Below are 12,898 nucleotides of genomic sequence, written 5' to 3'. Positions count from 1 at the left end.
CACGGGTTCATGCCCCGGTCCGGGAAGATCCCATATGCCGTGGAGCGGCTGGGCCCGTGAGCCATGGCCACTGAGCCTGCGCGTCTGGAGCAACGGGAGAGGCCACAACAGTGAGAGGCCCGCGTACCACAAAAAAAAAAAAAAAAAAGAAAGATCTCTGAAAATTCCCATAACATCTGGAAATTAAACACCACAATTCTAAATAACCAATTGCTTGAAGAAGAAATCCAAAGAGAAATAAACATTATGAAGTGAATGGAAATGAAAATACAATATGTCAAAATTTGTGAGGTGCCACTAAGGCTAGGGAGAAGTTTATATCTTGACGGCCACAAATTATCAAAACATTACCCACTCCTCCTCAAAATAAAAACCTGAATAGCCATATGTATTACAGAAATCGAATTTTTAGCACACACACACACACACAAAAACCCAAAAGACAAAAAACACTTCCCAACAAAGAAAACAAAATAAAAGGTGTACTCTGTCTTTGCCTTGCTGCTTATAGTAAACTGCAGGAGGAAAGAGATAAATTGATGATGGCACTGCTAAGCAAAAAGGAACCATCATCTGGTAATTAGAAACCTATCCAGATTTCAAAGAATGCTAAAATCAGGAAGTCCACTGTTAAAAAGCAAGATCTAGAGAGTAATGCTATGGCTGGATAAACTTTTGCTACCAAGACTACGTATGTGATTCACAGGTCCACTCAACCATCCTGGAAGAAACCTGGAATTGAGATATGGAATTGCAGAAAAGTTCTGTGCCTCCACAAGAGGTGTCACTCTTGACTAACGATGTGAATACCCATGACATACACAGGAGAACTGCCAGGTTTTTAAGAATGTTTTACAGCAGAAACACTGCTAACTTGGACTAAAGGGAACAGAGACAGGATCAAATTAAAGACAGTTTTTAGATTTCCGAAATTCTACAAGCAAGAAATGGGCTGGTAGAATTAATCATCTGCAAACATGCACTACCCTTGAATAAAAAAGGAATGACTCCCATGGAAAAGTACTGGGTCCAGTGGTAGACCAAGTCAGACCCACAGGCCTGAAAGAGGGGATAATGGAACTTCCATGGACTAGAATGTAGTGCCTCTGTGGGCCCAGTGGGCAGAGGATTGAGCTATAGAGGACTATTCTCAAGACTAGAAATATACTGGAATTTTCCCTTCTAAATTTCAAACTTGCTTGGGACCAGTGACCCCTTTCTTTCTTCCAATTTCTCCCTTTATAATTATTAAATTATTAAATTATTAACTACCTGGACATAATTGATATTTATAAACTAATACACTCAACAACTACAGAATATACATTGTTTCCAATAAAATAACTATATATATGAATTAAATTAATAAGTAACATATTAAATCAGAACTCAATACAAAATGATACCTGAAAATCTCCAAATATTCACAATTTTTTTTGAGGAGGAAAAAAAGAAAACAGGGAAAAGTGTCCTTTGGCAGTTGCATGCTGAAGTGAAAAATTAGCAAAGGGGAAAAAAATTAAGATCCTGCAAGAAATAAAGAACTAAAATCTGGAGGGCACAGAATCCCTCTCCAATTACTGAAACAAATTAATAAATAAATCTACTAGCAGAAAAGGACTACAAATTTTGTAAGACATCCCAAATACCTTAAAAATGAATATAAAAAGACAAACATATCTGCACAGAATTATTTCAAAAAATGAGAAAATTAGACCAAATTCACATCAACTGTGGAAAAGTTTCCTTCCAAAAAATAAAGCCCCAGCCCAGATGTTTTCATTGATGAATTCTATGACATTTTAAGTAAATCCTAATTTTTTAAAAAAACTAATTACTGTTTTTTTTTCCCCCCAGAATACAGAGGAAGAGAGAACACTTGCCCAACTTGCTTTCTTAAGGCTGGCACATTCATAATACCAAACCTGAGAAAGAAATTATAACAAAATACATAATATAATAATACAGATCTTTAAAATATTAGCAAATTAAATCCAGCAGCATATAATAATGAAGTAGGATTTGTTCAAAGACAGAGATTTTGGTGACTACACACAACTGAGTGTAAAATAGTTTTACACTTTGCAAAAATAGTTTAGAAAAGTCTCAAAACAAAGGGACTACTAAAACCTTCAGTAAAAACCAAACAAAAGCAGCAAACTCTGGGGAAGGGGCAGAATATAATTTCTAGAGTCACCACATTATATTATTCCAATGCTCAACTTAAAAGAATAATAATAATTAAAAAAAGCTCAGAAAAACATGGCCCATTACAGGATCATAGTAAATTGACATATACAATGGAATATTGCTCAGCCATAAAAAGAAACGAAAGTGAGTTATTGGTAGTGAGGTGGATGGACCTAGAGTCTGTCATACAGAGTGAAGTAAGTCAGAAAGAGAAAGACAGAAACCAATCTTGAAGAAGCCCAGACATCAGGCTTATTTAAAAAAAGACTTTAAAATGACTATGTTAAACATGTTCAAAGAGCTAAAGATGTAAAAAGAACAAAGAACATAAGGAAAATGGTGTATGAAGAAAATGAAAATAACAATAAAAGACAGAAATCATAAAAAAGGAAAGAGAAATGTTGGAGCTGAAACAACAGTAAATAAAATTAACTACAGGGGTTGAACTTCATGTTTGAGGCTGCACAAGAAAAAATCAGTGAATTTGAAAATAGGACAGTTGAAATTACAAAATCTAATTTGCAGAAAGAAAAATGGATGAAGAAAAGTAACTAGTGTCAAAGGGACTTGTGGGACATCAGTATGTACATTATGGGAATCCCAGAAGAAGAGAAAGAAAAATAAATAATGACCAAAAACTTGATGAAATACATGAATCGACAAATCCAAAAATACAAGTTCCAAGTAGGAAAAACTGAAAGAGACCCACACCAGCACATACATTACAAGCAAACTGTTGAAGACAAAGGCATAGAAAAATATTGAAAGCAGCAAGACAGAAGTAATTCATCATTTACATGAGGCCCTACATAAGACGATCAGCTAATTTCTCAACAGAAACCTTGTAGGCCGGAAGTGAGTAGGAAGATACATGTTAAAGTGCTGGAAAAAAAAAGTGTCAACTGAGAATTTTATATCCAGCAATAATATCCTTCAAAAAATTTTGGAGAAATTAAGCCATTCCAAGATAAAGAAAAGATGAGGGGGTTCATTACCACTAGATATGTCCTAAAAGAAATGATAAAGGGAGTCCCTTCAAGGTACAAATGAAAGGATGCTAGACAGTAACTCAAAGTCAGACTTCATCTGACTTTATATCTTCATATAAAGATTTCTAGTAAAGGTAACACATATTGAGTATAAATATCAGTATTATGGTAGTTTCAGGCTCTAACCACTATTTTTGTTTTCTACAGGATTTAAGAAACAAATGCATAAAAACAATTATAAATTATGTTATTGGGTATACAATATTAAAGATATAATTTAGAACATCAATAATTTAAGGGGGATGCAGAGTTGTAAAGGAGGAGAGTTTTTATATCTGAATGCAATTAAGTTGATAACCATTATAATTAGATTGTTATAATAGAATGTTATATTTCATTGCCACTGTAGCCACAGAGAAAAGAACTTTACTATATATACAAAGGAAATGAGAAGTGAATCAAAAAGTGTCATTATAAGAAATCAACTAAACAGAAAAGAATGCAGGAATGAAGGAAATAAGGAACAAAAAAGCTGTGAGAAATATAGAAAACAGATAGAAAAATGACAGAAGTCTTTCCTTATAAGTAATAACTTTAAATGTTAGTGGATTAACATCTCCAATCAAAAGACAGATATTGGCAGAATGGATTAAAAGAAAAAAAAACATGATGCAACTTTTAACTACAAGAGACCCATTTAGTTCTAAAACACAAATAGGCTGAAAGTGAAAGAACAGAAAAAGATCTTACATGCAAGGATTAATCGAAAGATTAATCAAAAGAAAGCTGGGGTGGCCATACTACTGTCAGACAAAATTAACTTTTGGACAAAAATTGTTACGAGAACATTACATATTAATGATGGACAATTCAGTTCATCAAGAAGAGATAACAATTATAAACATATATGCACCTCACCTAGAAACAGAGTCTCAAAATATATAAAGCGAACATTGAAAGAACTGAAGGGAAATAGAGAGCTATAAAATATTAGTGACTTCAGTAACCCACCTTTAATAATAACCATGCAAAAAAATTAATAAGGAAATAGAGAGCTTAAACAACACTATAAACCTATTAGACCTAAGAGACATACAGAGAAGCCTCCACAAGAATAGCTAAATACACATTTTTATCAAGTGCACAGGGAACATTCTTCAGGACAGCTCATATGTAACAAAAAAAGTCTCAATAAACTTTAAGAAAATTGAAATAATACAAAGTGTCTTTTATGATTACAATATAATAAAGCTAGAAACCAGTACATTAAGGAATACTGGAAAGTACACAAATATTTGGAAATCAAATAATATACTATTGAACAATTAATGAATCAATTGATAAACACAAGGGAAACAGATACTTGAGACAAATGAAAATGATAACACAATATGCTAAAGCTTATGGGATGCAGCGAAAGAAGTGCTAACTCTAAATACTTAGATCAAAAAAGGGAGATCTCAAATTATTAAACTGACTTCACTTAAGGAAGTAGGAAAAGTGGGACAAACTGACCACAAAGCCAACAGAATGATGGAAATAATAAAGATTAAAATTGAGGTTAAAAAAAAAAAAAATATATATATATATATATATATGTATATAGGAAAGTAATAGAGAATATCAACAAAACCAAAAGCTGGTTTGTTGAAAACATCAAGAAAATTAACCACTTTAGCTACATTGGCAATGAATAAAAGAGAAAAGACTTAAAATACTAAAATACCAATATTAGTGAAAGCGGAGACATTACTACTGATTTTACACAAACAGCAATATAAAACTATACTATGAATAACTGTACACCAGTAAGTTGTATAACCTAAATGAAATGGACACATTTCTTTTTGGGGGGGGGGTTAGGATTTTTATTTTTCCTTTGATTTTCTTTTTTTGGGGGGAGTATAGTTGCTGGACACATTTCTAGAAACACATAATCTACCAAAATGACACATAAAGAAATAGAAAATCTGAATAAATGTGAAACTAGTAAGACATTAAATCAGTAATCAAAAACCTCCTCATAGAGAAAACCCAGAACCAGATGGCTTCACTTGTGAATTCTACTAAAATTTAAAGTAACAAATTATTTTTTCAAACTCATCCAGAAAGTCAGAGGAGTAGACACTTCCTAACTCATCCTATAAAGCCAGCCAGATGAGACACTACAAGAAAATTAGGCCAATATCCCTTATGAATACTAATACAAAAATCCTCAACAAAATATAAGAACATCAAATTTAGCAACATATTTAGAGGATTGTAAACTGTGACCGAGTGGGTTTTACTCCCAGAATGCAAGGATGATTCAACATACAAAACCTTGATCAATAAAATATACCACATTAACAGAATGAAATGTGAGGGAAAAAACATATGCTCATCTCAATTTACATAGAAAAAACATTTTTTCAATGTCAATACCCTTTTATAATAACAATAATCAACTACGTATGGAAGAAAACTCTCTAAACATGTTAAAGGCCATATACAAAGAACTCACAGCTAACATCATATTCAACGATGAAAGACTGAAAGTTTCCCCCTTAAGATAAGAACAATACGAATGTGCACATTTGCCACTTATATTCAACATTATCAGAAGTTCTTGACAGCGTAATTTGGTAAGAAAAATAAATGAATACAATTGAAAAAGAATAAAATTATTTCTGTTCAAAGATGTCATGATCTTATATGCATAAAATCCTCAACATTCTAAAAACCCTACTAAATCTAATAAACAAATTCTGCAAAATCACACCATGTGAAACCAATATGCTAAAATAGTTGTATATCTATAAATTAGCAATGAATAATCCAACATGGAAAAGAATAAAACAATTCATTTGCTATAGCATAACAAATAAAATGTTTAGCAATAACTTTAACCAAGGAGGCAGAAGATCTATTCACTGAAAACTACAAAACATTGCTGACAGAAATTAAAGGAAATGTAAATTTGGAAAGACATCCTGTGTTCATGGAAGACTTAATATTAAGATAAAAATACTACCGAAAGCAATCTACAAATTCAATGCAATCCCTATCAAGATCCCAAATGTATTTTTTTCTTTTCAGAAATAGAAAACCTCATCCTAAAATCCACATGGAACTCCAGGATCCACGAATAACCAGAAAAATCTTGAAAAAGAAAGATTTGGAGCAATCACATTTTTTGATTTCAAAACTGATTACAAAGCTACAGTAATCAAAACCGTGTGATATTAGCATAAACACAGACATACAGACCAATGGAACAGAAGAGAGGTCCCAGAAACAAACCCTCATGTACACGGTCAACTGATGTCCAACATGGAGGCTAAGACTATTCCATGGGTAAAGGATAGTCATCTCAACAAATGGTGCTAGAAAACTGAATATCCACATGCAAATGAATAAAGTTGGAGCCTTATCATACATTATATACAAAAATCAACTCACAACGTCCCCACCACCAAATACCACCACACTGGGGATTAGGTTTTGGCATATGAATTTACGGGGGGTACAAATATTCAGCCTATAGCAATAAGTTTGGTGAAAGTTAAAGAGGAATACTTTGTACTATTTTTCTGAAGTCCAACATTATATCAAAATAAGACGTTTAAAACAATCAATTACCTAGATATAAATCTAAGTAAAATATTTGTAAGACCTCTATAAGAACAATTACAATTGGGATACATTTAAATGAAGACTTAATGGGATATATTTTAATGAAGAAGCACATGTGCGTGCACGCGCACGCACGCACGCACACACACACATCATGTTCATGAATTGAAAGACTCAGTACTGGTAGGATGACAATTCTCCCAAATAGCATTGTAGATTCAGTGAAGTGGCGATCATAATCCAACAGCCATTTTTATAGAACTTGACAAGCTGATCCAAAAGTTTGAATGGAGAGGCAATGGATCTCATAACATTGGGTTTGCCAAAAAAGTTCGCTTGGGTTCTTCTGTAAGATGTTACAGACAAGCCCGAATGAACTTTCTGGCCAACCCAATACAAAAGGACATGCCTTATCAGAGACTGAGACTCATTAAAAGTTATAACTGTTTTTTTTTAATTGGAGTATAACTGTTTTACACTGTTGTGTTAGTTTCTACTAACATTGTTAGTACTTGTAGTACTAACTAATGTAATAGTACATTGTTCTACTTCATTGTTAGTACAATGAAGTGAATCAGCTATATGTATACATGTATCCCCTCCCTCTTGGACGTCCCTCCCACCACCCTCCATCCCACCCACCTAGGTCATCACAGAGCACTGAGCTGCACTCCCTGTACTATACAGCTGGTTCCCACTAGCCATGTATTTTATACATGGTAGCGTATTTATGTCAAACCTAATCTCCCAATTCATCCCACCCTCTCCTTTCCCCCATGTCCACACGTCTGTTCTCTACACCTGTGTTTCTATTCCTGCCCTGCAAATAGGTTCATCTGTACCATTTTTCTAGATTCCACATATATGCGTTAATATACGATATTTGTTTTTCTCTTTCTGACTTACTTCACTCTGTATGACAGAGTCTAGGTCCATCCACATCTCTACAAATGACCCAATTTAATTTCCTGTTATGTCTGAGTAATATTCCATTGTATATATGTACCACATCATCTTTATCCATTCATCTGTTGATGGGCATTCAGGTTGCTTCCATGACCTGGCTATTGTAAATAGTGCTGCGATGAACATTGGGGTGCATGTGACGTTTTGAATTATGATTTTCTCAAGGTATATGCCCAGTAGCGCGATTGCTGGGGATAGACGAACATATCAGTGGAACAAGAGTATTCAGAAACATATCTGCCTTTAGAGATACTTAAGTGTAGCACTGGATAAAGGATGAACTTCTCAATAAATCACACTGAGAAACTGGGCGTTCTACATGAAATAAAATCAGACTACAACTTCACATAATATAAAACAATTCAACTGGGATTTCAGTATATACCACCTACTCATGTTTAAACATAAGAACCACTCTATTCTTCCCTTTCCTCCTGCTTTTACATTCCATAAACACTTTTTCTTGATTGTGTCTTAAATATACTAAATCTACTTTCTACTGCTGCAGCCAGTAATCAGCTCTGAAGCATGTCATCCTTAGTCATGCCTTTGTATGTGTTTTCTCTCTGCTAGGAAAACTCGGTACACAAATCTCTGTATAATCTTCTCCCATTTATCATGCAGGGCTCAACTCAAGAGTCACTTTTTAAAACAAATTTATTTATTTATTTATTCATTTATATTTGGCTGAGCCGGGTCCTAATTGCGGCATGTGGGATCTTTTAGTTGCAGCATGCAGGATCTATAGTTGCGGCATGAGGGATCTTTTGGTTGTGGCATGCAGGATCTGTAGATGCAGCATGTGAAATCCTAGTCGTGGCATGAGGGATCTAGTTCCCTGGCCAGGGATCGAACCCAGGCCCCTGCATTGGGAGCATGGGGCCTTAGCCACTGGACCACCAGGGAAGTCCCAGGAGTCACTTTCTGAGTGAAGTCATCCTTGACAATCCAACTGATGGATCCCCTAGTTTCACCCTAGACACTCTCCATGGTAGTCTCCAATTGAACCCCAAACCTGGTCCATCACCCACCCTTCTCTGCCCTGCTCCCTCTCTTGGAGCTAACCTCTATGGACTCCATCACCCAGGTTCCCTTCCTTTGGGTCTGGCCACAGGAAGGCTCCATGAGAGGACAGCAGGACAGGACATTTATCTTCCTCTTGCCTCCTGCCAGTTTTATGGAGTGGCTGCCTCACTGTGCGCCTACAGCTCAGCTGGTGTCAGGCAGCCCTGCTTCCCCAGCTCTCACAGGCCACTGTCTCATTCTTCCCTCATCATTCTTCAAGCCTATGGATGGTAGCTGCTTCAAGATGCTGTAGTCCCAGGGCCTCAACATCCCTTATCCCTACCCAGGCCTCTGACAGTGGCACTTTCATTCAATCCTATTCAAAATACTAGTGAGCAGACCTCCTGTTTACTGTTTAAATCCTGCCAGGTACACTAGGGTGCATCATATCACCTTGTTTAATGCTTGTTATTGTGCCTATCATCATATGCAATGACTTTATTCACCTGTTTGTTTATAAGCTGCTTGCCCAGACAAAATATAAACACCAGAGAAGCAACTTGTTCATGTCTCTCATCAATGTATCCCCAGTGCCAGACACTTAGTAACCATGCTATGTGTTGCTGAATTCTAACACATTTCCTGGAGGAATAAAATATAAAAAATGACATCAGTGTTACAATAAAGGGTTAGTTGCTCAAGATAAGGAAGATTTGGCTTACAAAGCGTATAATAAGTTATCCTATGAAGCCAGGGTTTTATTATTGTAGGTTTTAAAATAATGAGGTGATTACACTTGGAATTTACAAGTATAATCGGAAACAGTGTGAGCTATGGACTGAAAAGGAGAAAAAGTAAAGGGATACCAGTTAGGAAAAGACTAATCATTCCAGGCACAAGAAAATGGAATCCAAATTAAGATGACTACAGTGGGGATGAAGACAAGCAGATGAATTTGGGTGAAAGATCTAAACAAGAATTTAACTGTAGGAAGGCAGTGGGGGAGAGAGAAGGGAATGAGCAGTTATAAAGTGCTATGGATGGCTGTCCAGTTAACAAGCTCTGTGTGGCAGGCAGACCTGTGAAATCTCCCAGATAAAGATGTCAGTCTAAGCAGAACACAGCAGGGTGAGAGATACAGTCTTTACACGGCTATAAAATTTTGCTTTTTAATTTTTGAGAAGTCATGCTCAGAATCAATTAGAGGACATTCAAAAATGTCTGTAGGGCTTCCCTGGTGGCGCAGTGGTTGAGAGTCCGCCTGCCGATGCAGGGGACACGGGTTCGTGCCCCGGTCGGGGAGGATCCCACATGCCGCGGAGCGGCTGAGCCCGTGAGCCATGGCCGCTGAGCCTGCACCTCCGGAGCCTGTGCTCCACAACGGGAGAGGCCACAACAGTGAGAGGCCCGCGTACCGCAAAAAAAAAAAAAAAAGTCTGTAGTTACACATACATTGTGAGAGAGGTTAAGATACTATGAACGTTTTGAACTGTTAAAATAACACACCAAAAATGTGAAAATTCAAAATGCCCATTATTTAAGATTAGTACTCACATTTCTGTAAATTTATACAAGGAAATACTCCAAAAATAAAAGCTGGTTAAGTATTCTTGTAAATAACATTTACTATAATAATAAAAATAGGAAATAATCTAAATTCCAACATAAACAAAATGTTTAAACATAATTCCTACAATTAGTTGGCCATTTTTAACAAACAAAAGTAATAAGAAGACAGTAGAGTAATATGGAATGATATTTACAACTTAATGGTTAACAGAAAAAAAATTATAATTTCATTATTCCCACTGAACCATTTATTGATAGCTCTGTTAAAATTATAAATTTATGAAGACAAAAATCAGGTGATACTATACACAAATTATAAATTTGAAGTATTAGAGAAAGAAAGCACTTCTTATTTTTCCTTAGCGTGCCTTTAGTGTTGTTAACAATGGTGTTCAAGCTTTAAGGGAAAATTTTAATTTTTTACCTTTTTATTATGAAATCTAACACATGGAAAAAATAAGACATAAATGTACAATATAATGAATGTTTGCACAGAAAATCTGTCTAGAAACAATTGAGGCCATACCGTAGAAATCTGCCACCATGTACAATATAATGAATGTTTGCATAGAAAACCTGTCTAGAAACAATTGAGGCCATAACGTAGAAATCTGCCACCCTTTAACACTCTGCCTATGTCCCAGCCACTCACACTCCTTCCCATCCACAAATCAGCACTAGTCTTCTTCTGTGTCATGGTGATAATTTCCTTGGATTGCACTATAGTTTTAGCTTTTAGCATTCACAAATAAATCTCTATAAAACAGAGTTTAGCTATGCCTAAATTACATGGATTCCATTGTCCTTAGCTTCTTTTCCACAAGTTATATTTATAAAATATATTCATGTGGTTGTAATTCCCATTCACCAATTATAGCCGTTCCATTGTATGAATACATCACTGTTTATTTGTACATTTTACTATGAATAGACATTTAGGTTGTCTCTAGTTTGGAACTATGAGAAAATATGCTGAGAGGAAATTTCCCTGAGAGTCAAATGCTAGATCATAGAGTATGTGCATCGTCATGTTTACAATAATACCAAACTGCTGCCCAAGGGGCAAGATTTATACTCACTCAGGCAGTGTATGCTGCTCCGAGACTCCACATTTTTTTGAACACCTAGTGTATTGAGACTATTTATTTTTTGCCCACCTGATAGTTGCATAGTAGGAGCTCATTTTGTTTTTAATTTACATTTCCCTGATTACAAAAAGGTTGAACATATTTTCATGGATCCATTGACCATTTGGAATTACTCTTTTGTGAATTACTTGTTAAAATCTTTTCCCATTTTTCAAAATTGTTTTGTCTTTTTAAAAAATGTTTTCTATGGGTTCTTTATATATCCTAGTCTTTTGTTGGTTATATCCATTATAAATAATTTTCCCATTCTGTAGATTATCTTTTCTCTCTTTGCAGTGTCTTTTGATAAACATAAGCACTCAAGTTTTATGTAGACAAAAATGTTTTTTATTAAAGTTAGTGATTTTTGTGTGTTTTTCTGGAAATCTTTTTCTGATACTGAAGACACGATATTTTCTTGTTATATTCTAAAACATTTACAGTTCTTTATGTATATATGTCTGTAATACATCTGGAAGTGAATTTTTAGCGGGGTCCAATCTTAATTTTTTCTATATGGCTTTATATGCCAGTGTTACCTGACAATTTTTGTTTTATGTATTTCAGACCTATGTTAAATCCTCACAGATTTAGAAATATTTTATTTTCACCTTTTCTTGTTAGACTTACCCTTTCATCATTACTTAATGCCTCTCTGTATAACTAGTAAGACTTCTTGCCTTAAAGTCTGCTTTGTTGACAGCACATTTTTTTGGTCCTTAGATGTAAAACTAAAACAAGAGTTCATGGTTGCATGTCTGAGCAGGATAAATTTTTAGAGTCTAAAATACCTTATTAAAAACAACTGTATCTACTGAACAATTCACTTTCACTGTAAAATTAAATTACAAAAGTACACTTTATTAATAAAATTATCTCAAGATGTTTAACCTATAACCTAATTATTTCTAACTACTAACACAGACACTATATCATCATGAAAGAGCTCCTTGCTTAAGTTTCCTGGGACTCCCCAAAGCTTTGGATGTGCAACAGAAAACCTTACTTATAAAGAAAGCAACAGAAAACAACAGTGCTGCATAAACTATTAGTGAGCTATACATTCATCCATAACAGTCAATGAAAAACAGTCTGCTGCCTCATTAGGAGGAAAGGCGTCCTATCTAGGTATCACTTTATCAACACCAATACTCAAGAGACTCAAACTTTCATGTCCATCAAATCACCTAGGATGCTTATAAACGTAAATGTGTGGCTCCCACACCTTGGATATATTTTTGAGAAGGTCTTCAGGTAACTTTGAGACAGTGCCATAGTTTAAAGAGGAAGAAGAAGGAGGAGTGGGATATTATGTCAAAAAAAGAATGTCATTTGATGAGCTTAAATAGGAATAAAATAAAAAGGAAAGCAAAATACATAGTCTTACAGAAATAATAGAAACTACAGAAATTACACAGTAAAACATATTTTAGAATC

The 12,898-nt window shown here is 34.9% G+C and overlaps 1 protein-coding gene across 1 annotated transcript in view; it reads right to left on the bottom strand.

Annotated features, from left to right (window-relative positions):
• The window catches only part of ZPBP (zona pellucida binding protein), a 102,902-nt gene that overhangs the window by 22,410 nt on the left and 67,594 nt on the right, over nucleotides 1-12,898 (bottom strand). The gene's annotated exons all lie outside the window — the stretch shown is intronic.

This window comes from Aethalodelphis obliquidens, unplaced genomic scaffold, assembly GCF_003676395.1.
Source record: "Aethalodelphis obliquidens isolate GAN/ISIS:26980383/991018 unplaced genomic scaffold, ASM367639v1 scaffold27, whole genome shotgun sequence".
Taxonomy (NCBI): Eukaryota; Metazoa; Chordata; class Mammalia; order Artiodactyla; family Delphinidae; genus Aethalodelphis; species Aethalodelphis obliquidens.
This window is presented reverse-complemented; position numbering and strand designations above follow the sequence as displayed.